Source organism: Hypanus sabinus, chromosome 5, assembly GCF_030144855.1.
Source record: "Hypanus sabinus isolate sHypSab1 chromosome 5, sHypSab1.hap1, whole genome shotgun sequence".
Taxonomy (NCBI): Eukaryota; Metazoa; Chordata; class Chondrichthyes; order Myliobatiformes; family Dasyatidae; genus Hypanus; species Hypanus sabinus.
Window position 1 is genome coordinate 40,272,522 of NC_082710.1, and position 15,663 is coordinate 40,288,184.

Below are 15,663 nucleotides of genomic sequence, written 5' to 3' on the forward strand. Positions count from 1 at the left end.
CAAGCCTGGACAGTGTTTAATTCATTTAATATCCACCATTCTCTCATCAAAAATCTCTTTTTAATGATGAATATTCATCTGTTTCATCTCTGCCTAGCACACTTCAGCCCTCATTCCCATTCAGAGTCGGGTTTATTATTACTGAAAATGTTATGAAATTTGTTGTTCTACAACAATAGTATAGGCAATATTCAAGACGCAATAAAAATACAGAAGAATAAATAAATAGTGGACAAAGAGAGAAAAATATTGAGGTAGTGTTTGTGGGTTCATTTTCTACTCAGAAACATGATGGTGGAGGGAAAGAAGTTGTTTCTAAAATGTTGAGTGTGCGTCTTCAGGCCTCTGTACCTTTTTCTTAATGATAATAATGAGGAGAGAACATGGGGTTGCTTAATGCTGAATGCTGCCTTCTTGATGCATTGCCTTTTGAAGATATCCTCGATAGTGAGGAGGCCAACACCCATATTGGAGCTGGCTAAGTCTCTAACCTTCTGAGGCTTTTTTTAAACCTGTGTACTAGAGCATCCATATCAGGCAACGATGCAACCTGACAGAACCCATCAGAGTGTGCATGTTATTGAGTCATGAGAATGTTACTAACCAAACACATTGCACATGACTGAATGACAAACTCTACTTCTTTTGAGGGAAATAGATGGTGTGAAGTCTGAGGCAGCAGCAGCTAGATGGAGAAGCAGACTTTCACTACATGTCCAATTCCATATGGAGGAGATGGTGCCCGCGGTTGTGCAGACTACATTTATTGATCCATGGCAGCAAAGGGGCTGATAACATTGGAGACGATGGATGCTTCAGGTCTCACCTTGCTTCTTATATCCCACTTTCCCCTCATTCTGCTCCCTATCTGCAAACCTATCCTTGAATCTTTTTTCCTTTCAGATACCCATTGGACATATTAACCAGTGTTGGAACAGATGGTGAAGATGAAGTAATACTGACACTTGATATTGTATCCACATCCACCCATTCATACACTGTTACTAGAAAGGTAGGTTGCGTTAGGGTCTGTATGTGATGAGATGATGAGCATGAATGACTTGCAAGACAGGACTTGCAAGTCAAGGATAATACAGGTGTCAGCTAACTATGAGGTGAGGATTACTATAAGTGTGAGACTTTAAATGAGGACTTTTATGGACTGTCCTGGAAGTACTTAAGTCTGCCCGCATTGCCAAGAAGCATGGGAATGTACAGTTCTAATCTTTCAGAGCTCAGAATCCAACCTTTGCAACAAAGAAGTTAAGGCAAGGTCCACACACACTTGTTGACCTAACCATGGACCGTAATCACCCTATGTCTTAGCATTCAATTCACCATTCCTCTGAGCTCAACTTGAGGCAACCTGAGATATTAAAATCAAATTCAAAATAGGACTTGCAGGATCCAACCAAGAACTCCAAGTCCTGAAGAAGGGTCTCGGTCCAACACATCAACTTCCTATTCTTTTCCATAGATACTGCCTGGCCAGTTGAGTTCCTCTGGTATTTTGTGTGTGTTGCTTTGGATTTCCAGTTTCTGCAGATTTCCCCGTGTTTTAGAAGTTAGCAGTATGTTTTAAAAAACATTATAAAATGACAAACATATGGAATAATTATTGGAAGTAGACGATCAAGGAAATAATTAAATGCTATAATTTTTAGATCTGCCTGGATGGAACAAATGGCCTTTCTAGTTCTTAGCTACCTTTGTGAGCTTGGTGTCTTATGAAAACTGTCCACTGATGGAATTCACATTCCACAAAAGTGATTAAAATCTTCAATAAGTTACAAACAAACAAAGAAAATCTCTTTAATTTATCCACCAAAATTCAAGAATTCAAAATATATTCAACATACATTATTTAATGAAATCTATTAAGATATTGAGTAAAGAAACTGAATTTACCCTTGATGAAGATATTGTTATTCTATTACATAATATATAATACTAGAACTTATGCCTATGCAACTTGAAGCTACTGCAGAAATGCACATAGGTTGTAATAACAATTGAAAAGAAAATCAAAGGCTTTTTTCCCCAGAATTTTTTTGTACACATGCACATCAAATGTCTAAATGTCACCAGCAGAGAACTGTATGAAGTTTAGAGTGAAAAAAAAAGGTCACAATTTATCCCATCCGCCACATCTGACAGGACCTGCACAACTTTCAGTACTTTTTGATATGTATTACCATGATTCTTAAGTAAGTATAATGTAGTAAATGACTGTAGAACATACTCTTCAGTCAAAGATACCAGTTCTAGTAGCAGGTAATTATAGTGCAGTTTAAACAATTTTTAAGCAATCAGAAGGCTTTAAATAGATTTAACATTTTACAAAAAGATTTGTGTCCAATAATCAAGTAAAATCATTACTTGCTTTTTGCTGGATGATCATCAGACTGAAACATTATCACTGTTTCTTTCTCCACAGATGCCCGGTCTCTGCAACTTTTTCTATTTTATACTATCAATATTTGCTTGCTCATTCCTTAGTAAAATGTCACTCTTTGGAGTGAAAGGATTACCCCCAATGCTTTATAATGTGGGATTAATCAATTTATACCCAGGGTAAATTCCATCAAGGACAACTATGAAAACAACACTCTATCTTGCTGCATAAAAGAATGAATCAAGCATTTTTACAAGCTATACAGAAATACCATTGATTGTTTTAATAACCCTGGAGTGCAATTTTTTGGAAGTGTTGCTTCCTCAATTTTTTTTCCTTTTGGTAGACCACTTGAAGCTAAACACAAATATAATTTCAGACTATTTGCATTACATAGGAATTTGGTGAAACAAGTAATTAACTTTTATTGAATATAATGCATTTAATTGCATAACAGTGCTGACGCTTTACAATAGTTCAACTAAGCTAAGTATGCTTTGTTGATGAGTTTTGTTTTGTACTCAGTATCTGAGGCTTCGCGCTTGTGTCTAACAAAATTCAGTCAGTATTTGTGGATTCCATTTGCCCTGATTCTGTTTCTCCATGACAACAGTGCACTGGTGAAACCTTTCACCATCCTAATCTCTGACAGCACCAAGATTTGCAGGAAAGAAGGCTAAATGGGAATGCAGAAAATGAATCTTTGGTGACATGTTGCACCTCGTGGTTTTGTATTCTTGAAGCATGCTGCACGTAGTTTGATGCGCTGTAGTTGCCAAGAAAAATTTCAACAGCAGCCTTGAGTGTCTTCCATGTGATTTTTTCTGGTCCAACTAAAACGCTTTCAAATAGCCTGTCGATGATGACCTGTTTGATTCGAGGACCAAAAAAAAATGCTTTCTTTAATTTTGGCATCAATTATTCTGGGAAACATCTGTCTCAAATATTGAAATCAATCACGGAAATTTTTGTGCCTGGTGGCAGCAGATTCCATCATTGCAGCATTGAACCCAGTAATTCTACTTTTGTCTCTGACAAACACAAGTCTCTGACCAGGTCATTACACTCAGATTGAGTTATCAGGTGAGACAAACTCACCAGAGAGGTTCAACATCTGTATCAATATCAGTGTTGTTTTCCATTTCTGCTCGTGCATCATGGCATCTCCATCTACCTCCTCTAGACGCCGTCTGTCTGATGGCTTCAGTATTTGAGGACTATTGTCATGCGACACAGGCCTTATGGCTGAAAGGAGATTAGGTATTCAATGGATTTCTTGTTTTTAACAGAGAAAGCAGGAGCACTGGTCAGATAGAAGTAGCAGTCTTCACATGATCATTCTGCTCTCGCCCTATCATTGGGACAGTGAACGGCATTGACTTCTGAGGACCTCTGGGCCAACCTCTGAGATCGGCAGCGTATATTGCACAACAAATATGAGGAGCCCAGGCTAATTTTACACCCAAAGTAGAGCTCATGGTCTTTCTTAAAATGAGGAGTCATGCTCTGACTTTGATATTTAGGCCCACAGTCGCCGCAGATATAACAGAAGGTATCACAGCTGTTGCACCATTGGCGAGACATTTTGCTGTCACAGATACTCCTGAAAATACAATTACTTTTTTATAATGAGTACACACAATACGCTATGAATGCAGAGCATTGTGTATCAATGTGATCACAAACTGATATGCATGTAAATACAACAGTTAGAACGGTGTGTTCATGATGCCTCTAGAGCCTTTGAAACCCTGTCCTGCCGTGCAGCACCAACCTGCCTAAGCAACCCAGCATGCCTGGACAGTATAGAAAACTTTTCAACTTACCTTGTGGATAATATTTTAATTGACTCGAATTATGAATTGATAAAATAACAAATAGAGCCAATTTTTTTAAAAGGTGCGGTTAGAAAATTTTCATGGTGATGTCCGTGATCAGCAGCCCAAAATCCATAAGAGACATCCAAAGGTATCCAGTAAGCAAAATCTTTGTGGTCCAGTGTTATAGGCAAAAAAAAGAATCATCTTTAGCATTAGAAACCAGTTGCAAATTACCAAATTAAAATTTAAAAATTAATCTTTGAAACTCCCAGGACAGTTTGCTCCACATACTCATTGCTATTCATGAAGTATTAAATCTGAGTTGCCTGTTCACCATCCCTTCAACAATCTCTCACTTTATGTCAGCAAGACCAAGGAGCTGACTATTGTCTTTGGGAGGAGGAAACCAGGGGTCCATGAGCCAGGCCTCACTGAGAGATCAGAGGTGAAGAGAGTCAGCAATTTCAAATTCCTCAGAGTTATCCTTTCAGATGATCTGTCATGAGCCCAGCACATCAGTGCTATTATAGCAGTGCCTCTGCTGCCTTAAAATCTGGTGAAGAATTGGCTTGATATCTGAAACTTTTCCAAACTTCTGTAGAAGTGTTGAGGAGAGCATATTGACTGGTTGCATCATGGCCAGGAACGGAAATACCAATGCACTTGAATGGAAAATCCTACAAAAAGTTGTGATACGGCCCAGTCCATCACGGGTAAAGCTCTTCCCACCATTGAGCACATCTATACAGAGCGCTGTCACAGGAAAGCAGCAACCGTTTTCAGTTACCCCCACCATCCAGGCTACACTCTTTATTTTGTATTTTTTTTCTATTCTGTTTGCAGTTTTTTTGTCTTTTGCACATTGGTTGTTTAGCTGTCCTGTTGGATGCAGACTTTCATTGATTCTATTGTGTATCTTGGATTTATGCCCGCAATAAATGAACCTCAAGGCTGTAAATGGTAACATTATGTACTTTGATAATAAATTTACTTTGAACTTTAAACTTTAAGCTTCTAGAGTCTGAAACTACATGCCCTGCTTACAGGGTTTGTTTAGTTGCCCAATAACTTATTATGGCTTTATTATCCTCTGTCGCAGCAAATCTAGAATACTTCAATAACTTGTCCTCTTTTCTCCTGTTCTTTACATTTCTGACATTCGTAGGTCGTATGATGGTACCAGATGAACAATGTATTCATTGTATGTTAGCAGATGGTAATAAACATATCCACTAAAGAAAGATGGTTTTGTTGCTGGGCATAACTGCAACTGAAAAGTTGTGCAAGCTAACAACTTCCAAAATCAATATTATGTGTGCATTTCATTCAGGGCGTATATCCTAATTTTCTAAAATGCGTTACTGATCCCAATGAACTTTTTTCAAAAGTAGACACAGACCAGATTTTATTCTTTGGAAAGCCAAAAAGAATTCAAAGTAAATGTGAATCATACTACAATTTACTCATCCAGACATATTATATAAGTTAAAGAATTACCAAGTAATTTTCTTTCTGTTTATCTGACACCAGACAGAACTAATATTGGTAGCTCTTTTCACTTGATAGGCATTTGTTGAGAACAGGTGTGTCGTACGTCAGTCTCCATGACATGTTATTTACTTGGGAGCATCAACTCAAGTCATTGATAAGCAGTTGTAAAGTGGTTGGGTGCACCTAATGAAAGGGTGAACAGGATTCCACTCAGTCAACAAAACACTTCAGATCTTACTTAAATGCCCTTCCATTCTCCTCTGCTGTGCTTGCTCTGGTTTATTTGGAGGAAACAAGAGCTACCAAACTGAATGGGAACAATAAATGCTGTGTGTTAGTTGTAACCAATTTGCACAACATTGTACAGCATTCTGCTTGGTGTACTCACACTGTGTTCTAATCACAATGCAGAATTATAGGGAAATTATTTAGATGGTTCATTAATTTTTAATAACATTGAACTCATTTCTTTCTCAAAATTCACAATACAATTCTTTTATTTCACCCACTGTCTTCCCACTTTAGGGTGAAATTGCTGTAGAGACAATGGTGTAAAATGTCTCCTAAATATATATCTCCATTGCACAATTTGTAAGAGATCATATTTCCTTTGAACTGGATTCTGTATTATTTTAGGATTAACTGATGGAGTGTGTTGAGATTTTGCAGTCAGTACATAAATGCAGTTTACTAAAGTTAGTACATTAAGATTTATGCCAATAATCTCTTATGTATCAGGGTAGTATATAAACGGGATGGTAATATTTTCATGTTGAAAATATATAATTTGCACTTACATCTTTAATAAATGGTTTTCAAATTTACAAATATAATGGAACAATTCCCTCAGACTATTATTAGAAGGTACAGTGACTGCTGCTGGGTACAGTTCTATAGGGAAGTAAGCCCCCTGAACCCTCATTTTAACAGTACATTGTGGCGACCCATTTCCTGGCACATCCGAACCTGCTCACAATTAGATAGCCTACGGGGGTTTGCGAGCACAGAGCTTTGGAGCTTCTGCGCCACGGGGGAAAAGGTTGAGGGAGGCTTAAAAGTGAGGCTGAGGATTTCGAATAAAGTTTTTTCCTTCGACTGCAGTTACCGACTCCGTGTCGTATTTTTAGCGCTGCGTGTAGCACACCGCTACAACATTAAAATAATGAATAAGTTAAATACTGCTGAATTATTCCTCTTCATAAAGGTTGCAGAAGTTATTGAAGTACTCAAAGGCCTGACAACTTGTCTGAGATGATAGAATTTCAATTTTTGATTGTGAGAAAGACTTGTACTTTTTTTTGGCAACTGCTTTAAGCTTAAAAACATCTTCATTCGGTGGCCACACATTTTAATTCCACGTCCCATTCCCATTCTGATATGTCTATCCATGGCCTCCTCTACTGTCAAGATGAATCCACACTCAGGTTGGAGGAGCAACACCTTATATCCTTATATACCGGCTGGGTAGCCTCCAACCTGATGGCATGAACATTGACTTCTCTAACTTTCGTTAATGCCCCTCCTCCCCTTCTTACCCCAACCCTGACATATTTAGTTGTTTGTTTTTTTCTCTCTCTCTGCCCATCACTCTGCCTGTTCTCCATCTCCCTCTGGTAATCCCCCCCTCCCCCTTTCTTTCTCCCGAGGCCTCCCGTCCCATGATCCTTTCCCTTCTCCAGCTCTGTATCACTTTTGCCAATCACCTTTCCAGCTCTTAGCTTCATCCCACTTCCTCCGGTCTTCTCCTATCATTTCGCATTTCCCCTCCCCCCACTACTTTCAAATCTCTTAGTATCTTTCCCTTCAGTTAGTCCTGACGAAGGGTCTCGGCCCAAAACGTCGACAGTGCTTCTCCTTATAGATGCTGCCTGACCTGCTGTGTTCCACCAGCATTTTGTGTGTGTTGTTCATTCAGTGATATTTAATTTGAGTTGCTGCCACTTACATCAGAAAAATTACACGTTGCCCTGCTTCACTCTGATTTTTAGGCAATTCCCAAGCATTTAATATATTAAAATGGTTTGTGAGGCAGATCAGTAAATTGCTTATTTATCATAAACTAATCTTTCTTTTACTATAACACATCCAGTTGAATATTACAATACCTCTCAGAGCGAGCAGAAGTTTGGTTAAATTACTCACAAAGAAGCCTGTTTAACACTTCGACTGATCTCCCTTTGTGCTGATGTGCACATTACCGTATACTGTATTTAAATTCAAATAAATAGTGCAAGAGGGCAATTTTGATAATAATAATTACGCCAAGCAATAATTACGCAACTGCAGATGTCAAAATTATTCAGTTTAGGTTATTTATTCTGGAAATTGGATTGCATAGTGTCACACATTTGTGCATTATGCAAACACATTTCAATGAAAAATAAAGAGTTGGATAAAATAAATTTGATGACTTATAGCATGACTTGTGAGACACAGGATATTCAATCTGGGTTGCTCGCTGCATCTGATGAGTAAATCTTAGTGGAACCTGGGTGTGCTCAATGATGGCCAATGGATATTTACATGGTACTGCAGGATGTTCATTTGGGTGGGACTACCCTGTGCAGAGACAGGAAATGACTAGAAGTCAACACAGATGGGTCCTTTTAATTTACTTGCACAGCGCTCCTTCAGGATCCACACCACACTCCCCATGGAAATAACATCACTCCTCCATCAAGCTTGTAATCCTCAACCTTGTAATCTTCCTTCCAGTAGCCAGTGATTGGACCTTCTTGAGCAGCTGCACCCAGGAACGGATTTCACCCCAACACCATGTCTTATCAGGCAGACGTCCGAGCAGTGCTTCCACCAAGGAAATGGCAGAGTTAAAACTTTGAGGAAACGCAGACCCACAGGAATTCCTATCAAAATTTTGCATGTATTTCTGCACATGCACAGTCCCTGACCACCTTCCCTGAATGTTCAAGCTACACTATGGAAGATGCTAGCAGTAGAAATTCAAGTGTCAGGGGCAGAAGCAAGTGTAGTTGTTATTGCTAATTCTGCTCCGATGTCTTATGGTCTTATATCTGTTAATATCCAGGCCGAAGTTCTGATAGTGTATTTCTTAAGTAGTAAAATAAATGGTGCAAGAGTCCATTATGTTTGCCAATAAATGAACATACATGAATCAAGAGCCTCTTCATTTGTACCCAGTCAATCCAGGTGTGTTAATACTGAACTGTATTCTAATATTTGCTTTGTGTTATATTGTAGTTACAGTCTATGTTCCCTTAACTACTTATAGAAAAAGTTGGCATGGTCAGTTCCCAATATTAGCATACTGGTTGGAAATTAAAGTCAAATAATTTCAGCTACAAAATTATATTATTTAATCAGTCTGTGTGTTCTCTTCTTAATAAAACTTTCATTTATTGTCATTTTTCTGATTTAACCATTGGTCTGTTTTGGTACGCTTTCCCTGGATCACTGAGCTTGTAATGGACACCTGAACAGATGCCAGCTCCAGAGATCGTGAAAAGAGGAGAAGTAATTCAGGAGACCTGCATAACTTTTTGTGGGAGAGAAGTTTCATATCCAAGACAGAGAAAACACCAAAAAAAATTACTTGGTCAGCAGCATATTATTATTTTACTAGTGTCTGATAAAGAAAAGAGAAATATTTTTTGGACTGAAATCAAAATCTTAATTTATGTATTTAAAAAGGAAATAATCTTAAATTCAACATCCCTGGACTAGTAACTATGAAAGTATGTTCTATAAAATGTGTCAACTCCTTTTAAAAAGAGGATTCCTTGAAATAAGGCTAAATCTAAATACATCTAATTAGTGAATAAATGTAGGGCTCAGTGGTTAATTTATGACAGATATGATGGGTACAAGATATAAAAGGCACTAGTATTGAAGGTTTCTATTTTCAGCCAGCTGGGCACCAGCTTTCTGATATTTGTTCCTTTGGGGATGGAAGGTAGGTGGCATGGGACAGAAATGAGTTATGAACAGCTCTGGATTTGTGCCAAATTTAAATACGATTTAATCTGATACCAACAGCTTTTGAAGCCGTAGCGTATCAGGAGATGGGAAACTTTCGGCTAATATAATGATTTAACTGTTCCTACTCTTAAATATTTGCTTTCTCAACACCATTGTACTCTGCTTTGGTACCATTCAGTACTCCCAGTACTTTGATTTTTATGAATGAAGTAACAAGGTCAAATGTTGCTTGTGAAGTCTAGACCTTGACTTTCCTTTGTACAAAATCTTTAAGAAAATAAACCTGCCATCAGGCTTAACGTACTGTAAGTGTTCTTGAAAAACCTCTTTAAACTTTAAAGAGGATTTGTTTCTGTGCTCCAATTACTTAAATTAATGGAGAAACAATTGAATGAGATACTTTATGATTTAATTCACTTTATGTTGCTTTGCACTTGACATTTGGAATCAGAATCAGAATCAGGTTAATGTCACCAGCATATGTCATGAAATCTGTTGTTATGTTGCAGCAGTACTTTGCAATAGATAATAATAAAATGTGTGAATTACAATAAGAATATATATATTAAAAAAGTTAAATCAAATAAATAGTACACAAAGAGAAAAACTAAGTAGTGAGGTAGTGTTCATGGGTTCAATGTCCATTCTGAAACCAAATAGTAGAGTGAAAGAAACTATTCCTGAATCATTGAGTGTATGCTTTTAGGTTCCTATACCTCCTCCTTGATGGTGACAACGACAAGAGAGCGTGTCCTGGGTGATGGGGGTCCTTAATGATGGATGCCACCTTTTGAGGCATCACTGCTTGGAGATGTCCTGGATGCTGGTGTGGCTCGTGACCATGATGGAGTTGACTGAGTTGCAGCTTCTTTCAATCCTGTGCAATGTCTTCCCTCCATGCCAGTTGGAATGACTTCCATGATACATCTGTAGCAATTTGCAAGTGCCTTTGGTGACATATCAAATCTCCTCTAACTCCAAATGAAGTATAGCCACGGTCATGCCTTCATTGTAGCTGCATTGATATGCTGGGCCCAGGATAGATTATCAGGGATGTTGACACCCAGGGAGTTGAAACTACTCACCCTTCCCACTACTGATCCCTCAATGAAGACTGGTACATGTTCCCTTGTCTTACTTTTTCTGAAATCCACAATCAATTCCTTGGTCGTATGACATTGAGTGCAAAGTCGTTGCTGTGACACCACTGAACCAGCTGATCCATCTTGCTCCAGTACGCCTTCTCTGAAATTCTACCAACAATATTTGTGTCGTCAGCAAAATTATAGATGGTATTTGAGCTGTGCCTAGCCACATAGTCACGGCTGTAGAGCAGGGTTTCTAATCTAGGGTTACATGGAACCTTAGGGTTCTGTGAGATGTTGCTAGGGGATCCACGAGAGATCATGATTAAAAAATAAACATTGTTTTTTGAACTTTGCTCAATGCACGATGCTAGCACTCACAGTGGCATCGGTGACTGAACAGCCCTGTTAGCAATCTGTTAGTCCCTCAGCCCAGTTTGGCAGTGTGCAGTAGGAAAGTGTTTATTTGTTTGAGTCCATTCTCTGTTTTTGACATGAGATAGGGGAGGGCAGTAGGCTGATGGTGAGCACCGTATTGCACGGAGGGAACATCGGTAGGCTGATAATCGGTGAGTGCTCAATTGTGTGGAATAGGGAGGATGGTAGGCTGATAATTAGTGAGCACTGTATTGCACGGAGGGAACATCGGTAGGCTGATAATCGGTGAGTGCTCAATTGTGTGGAATAGGGAGGATGGTAGGCTGATAATTAGTGAGCACTGTATTGCAAGGAGGGGAAGACGATAGGCTGATAATTGTGGTCTTCCGGTTAGGAAGTCAAGGACCCAGTTACAGCGGAAGGTACAGAAACCTGGGTTTTGGAGCTTTCCAATCAGAACTGTAGGAATGATTGTGTTAAATGCTGAGCAGCAATAATCAGCAGCCTGACGTAAGTAATAGTATTGTCCAGGTCAGGGGTCAGCAACCTTTACCACTGAAAGAGCCACTTGGACCCGTTTCCCACAGAAAAGAAAACACTGGGAGCCACAAAACCCGTTTGACATTTAAAATGAAGTAACACTGCATACAACGTTTTTTTTTGCCTTTATGCTATGTATAAACAAACTATAATGTGTTGCATTTATGAAATTGATGAACTCTTGCAGAGAAAACGAAATTACATTTCTGCATGCAACAAAAACATTTTGAACTCCGAAAAAAAGACGTTGGGTTGAAGGTTACTTTTAAGTAAAATACTCAATGTCTATTTGAGTCCTTCTTGTATTTATGAAAAACGCCGAACTTAAATTTTCCGCCAGCAGCAAACCAAAAATAACGTCAGCCAGCTGTCAACCTGAAAAATAAAAGGACTATTTCACTGAACAATGAAAAAATATGAATATACGTAAAATAATAGGCAATTAAAATATTTATCATACTTGGTTAATGGGATTTCTGCTCCTGGACCTCAGCGCACAGCATCTGCACATCAGGGCTGTATGACGTCACCTTCATCTTTACACAGGATCGCAAGCTGTCATCTGTGAAGTGTGCGCGATGTTTGTTTTTAATAAAGTTCATGTTGGAGAACACCTGCTCACATACATATGTGGATCCAAAGATCGACAAGACTCCAAGTGCATACTTTTTAATGTTTACATAAATGTCGGGGATAGCATTCCATGTTTCGAACACAAGTTTGTCCGGTTTTGGAAGGTTTTCAATATCACTCCATTTGTGATTCTGAGCAAGAACGGCCTTCTGACGGGCAACATCTTCAAGGTCTGCTGTCAAGTGTCTAAACTTGGACACCCATATGTCTTTGTCGGCTAGGTCGGCCAGTTCCATCTCAAGATCAGGTTGACTCACACCTGCCAATGCAGTCGTATTCAGTAGGGATGGATCGATGCTTAGGGAAGTGACCAGGAAGGATAATGTGTTTTTTTCCTCTCTGAACTCACAGAAGCATTTCCCAAACGATGTTTGCATTGCGATGATTGCAGAATGTAAATACTCCGAATTTATCATGTCGTGACCTTGTTTGAACTCTCTCAAATTGGGGAAGTGAGACAAAGTGCCTTTCTGTAAATCTCTGGCAAGCACTGTCAACTTGCGCTCGAATGCCAAAACATCCTCCAACATGTGTAGGGCTGTACGTCCTTACCCCTGAAGAGCTGTGTTCAGCGTGTTCAGGTGCGCTGTCATGTCTACCATGAAGTGTAGCTTTTCCAGCCACTCTGGCTGTTCCAGCTCAGGAAAGGTGAGCCCTTTGCTGCCCAGGAAAGTTTTCACTTCTTCCAGACACGCGACAAAGCGTTTCAGCACTTCCCCTCTGGACAGCCACCGGACTTTGTGGTGCAGCAGGAGATCAGAATATGCGCTTTCCAGCTCGTCCAGTACCAAACGGAATTGACGGTGATTTAAACTTTTTGCCATTATTTTATTGACAATCTGAATGACAACATCCATTACTTCTGTGCATTCTGGAGGAAATGTTTGAGCGCACAGTGCCTCTTGGTGTAAGATGCAGTGAAAAGTCAGCAGCTTTCTGTCCAGCGACTTCTGCAGTAAAGCCACAAATCCTTTGTATGTTCCTGTCATACTCGGTGCCCCATCAGTAGCTACTGACACCAGGTGGGTGGTCTTTATTCCTTTGGCTCTTAAACAATTCAAGACAGCCTCACAGATGTCCTCCCCCCGTGTTTGGTCTTTTAGAGGTATCAACTCAATCAGTTCTTCCTGTGGCCAGGCAGAGTTTACATACCAGCAGAACAGCGCTATTTGTTCAATATCACCTTTGTCTTTAGACTCGTCACAGGCAATCGAGTAGGCCACAGCTGAATTGATGTCTTTAATTTGCTGTCTTGTGATGTCTTCTGCCATTTTTATGGTTCTGTCTTTGACAGTCTTTGCAGAAAATCCCTGATTTTCTGCACAATTTCACTCTTGTTTTTAAAGTCCGTGAATAGATGTTCTGAAATCTTAATGAAAGATTCTTTTATATATTCACCATCTGTAAACTGCTTCCCATGCCTGACTATTTCCTGAGCAGCAATATAACTAGCGTATGTTGTTGATTTTCCAGACTTCATCCATTTCTTGAAATGATTTTTGCTCAGATCAACCTTCCGCATCAGTTCCGAAACGGCTTTTTTTCTCTCATCTCCATCCGGATATTTTTGAGCAAAGGCTGCGTGTTTATTCTGGAAACGCCTTGCGACATTTGACTTTTTGTTGTTTGCTAGTTTCTCATTGCATATTAAGCATACCGTTAAACCAGTCTTGTCAACAGTGAAAGCAAATGAATCTGTCCACGTATCATTAAACGTTCTGTTTTCTTCAGTCACTTTTCTTTTTTTAGAATTCTCCATAGTTAGCCTACCTTGGATCGAAAAATTAAAGAAATCGCGCACTGACGGGTGTCAGGTATTGGCAGTGGTGACGTATATTAATAGCGATAAAAACACGTTGTAGCGGTGTGCTCACGCAGTCAGTAAACTGCAGTCAAAGATAGCTTTATTCGAACTAAACAGCCTTGCTTTTAAGCCTCCCTCAACCCACCCCCCATGGGCACGGATGCTACAAAAGACACGTACTCACAAACCCCCATAGGCTATCTCCCTTAGCCTGAATGCTGGCTAATTGTGAGCCAGTTCCAATGTGCCAGGAAATGGGTCGCCACAACGTCTTATTTAGATTGTACAAGATCACCATAATCTTCAAATTTAGAATTACATTTCAAAAACTAACAAACTAACATAAAATACATTTTAATTAAATTCTGACCAATTATTTCCCAAAGCCACAGGGAGCCGCAGCACAGAGGTGAAAGAGACGCATGCGGCTCCGGAGCCGCGAGTTGCCGACCCCCGGTCCAGGTGATCCTTGACAATCCTAGACAGGTGAGGAACCAATGAGATTGCACCTCCTGTAGACCTATTGTGGTGATAGGCTAATAGCAGTGGGTATTACTCACTGATCTTACACACTTACACTGAATTATCATTATATTGATAATTCAAATTTGAAATAATTATATATTTACAAAGCTTGGAGAGTGTATTGGTTACAACACTGAGAATAACGTTAATCCAATCTCCTGCTAGCTGGTAGGAGGTACAGACACATTTTAGGCATGACAGAAAGACTGAAAAACAGCTTCTTCCTGTTTTAGAGATGAATAATGCTACACCTCTGCTTGCCAGTGGTCTTTGAATATCAAAGTCACTTATTGCATGTAAATAGGGGGATTTTTTTTAAAAAATAAGCCGTACCACATGCATTGTAAACATCTGTTTTGCACTGTCTGGAATAGCACTTGAACCTCATCTTAAGCAATGATAATAAAGGTCTATTCTATTCAAATTGATTTTGCTATAATAAGACCATAAAACATAGAAGCAGAACTAGGCCTATTAGCCCAACAAGTCTGCTCTGCCATTCAATCATTGCTGATCTTGTTCCCTCTCAACCTTATTTTTACGCCTTCTTCCCATAACCTAAACGTTGACACCTTTGCTAATTAAGTGCCTATCAAATTCTGCTTTAAATAAACACAAAGACATGGCCTCCACAGTCGTCTGTGACAGTGAATTCCACAGATTCACCACCCTCGAGCTAAAGAAATTCCTCCTCATCACTTCTAAAAGGACGTCCTTCTAATGACCCAATTTACAAATAAAAATGATGATTAAGGTAAAGACTTCACATGTGACTCACTGAAAGTATTTGTGGTATGTGGAGAGATGTGTGTAAATTATTTTGCTCAGAATTCTACATTACATCAAAGTTGCTCAGATTCCTCCTGCTTATTAGGGTAGAATATACATACTATACTATTGGACTATAAACATTACTTGAAAACAAATATATTTAACATAGAGATTAACATCTTCAGAATTACATCAATCAACCAGGAAGAATCTTTTCTTTACTACTGTGTCACAAAGAAAGAACACTATTGAAGAGGCAGTTTC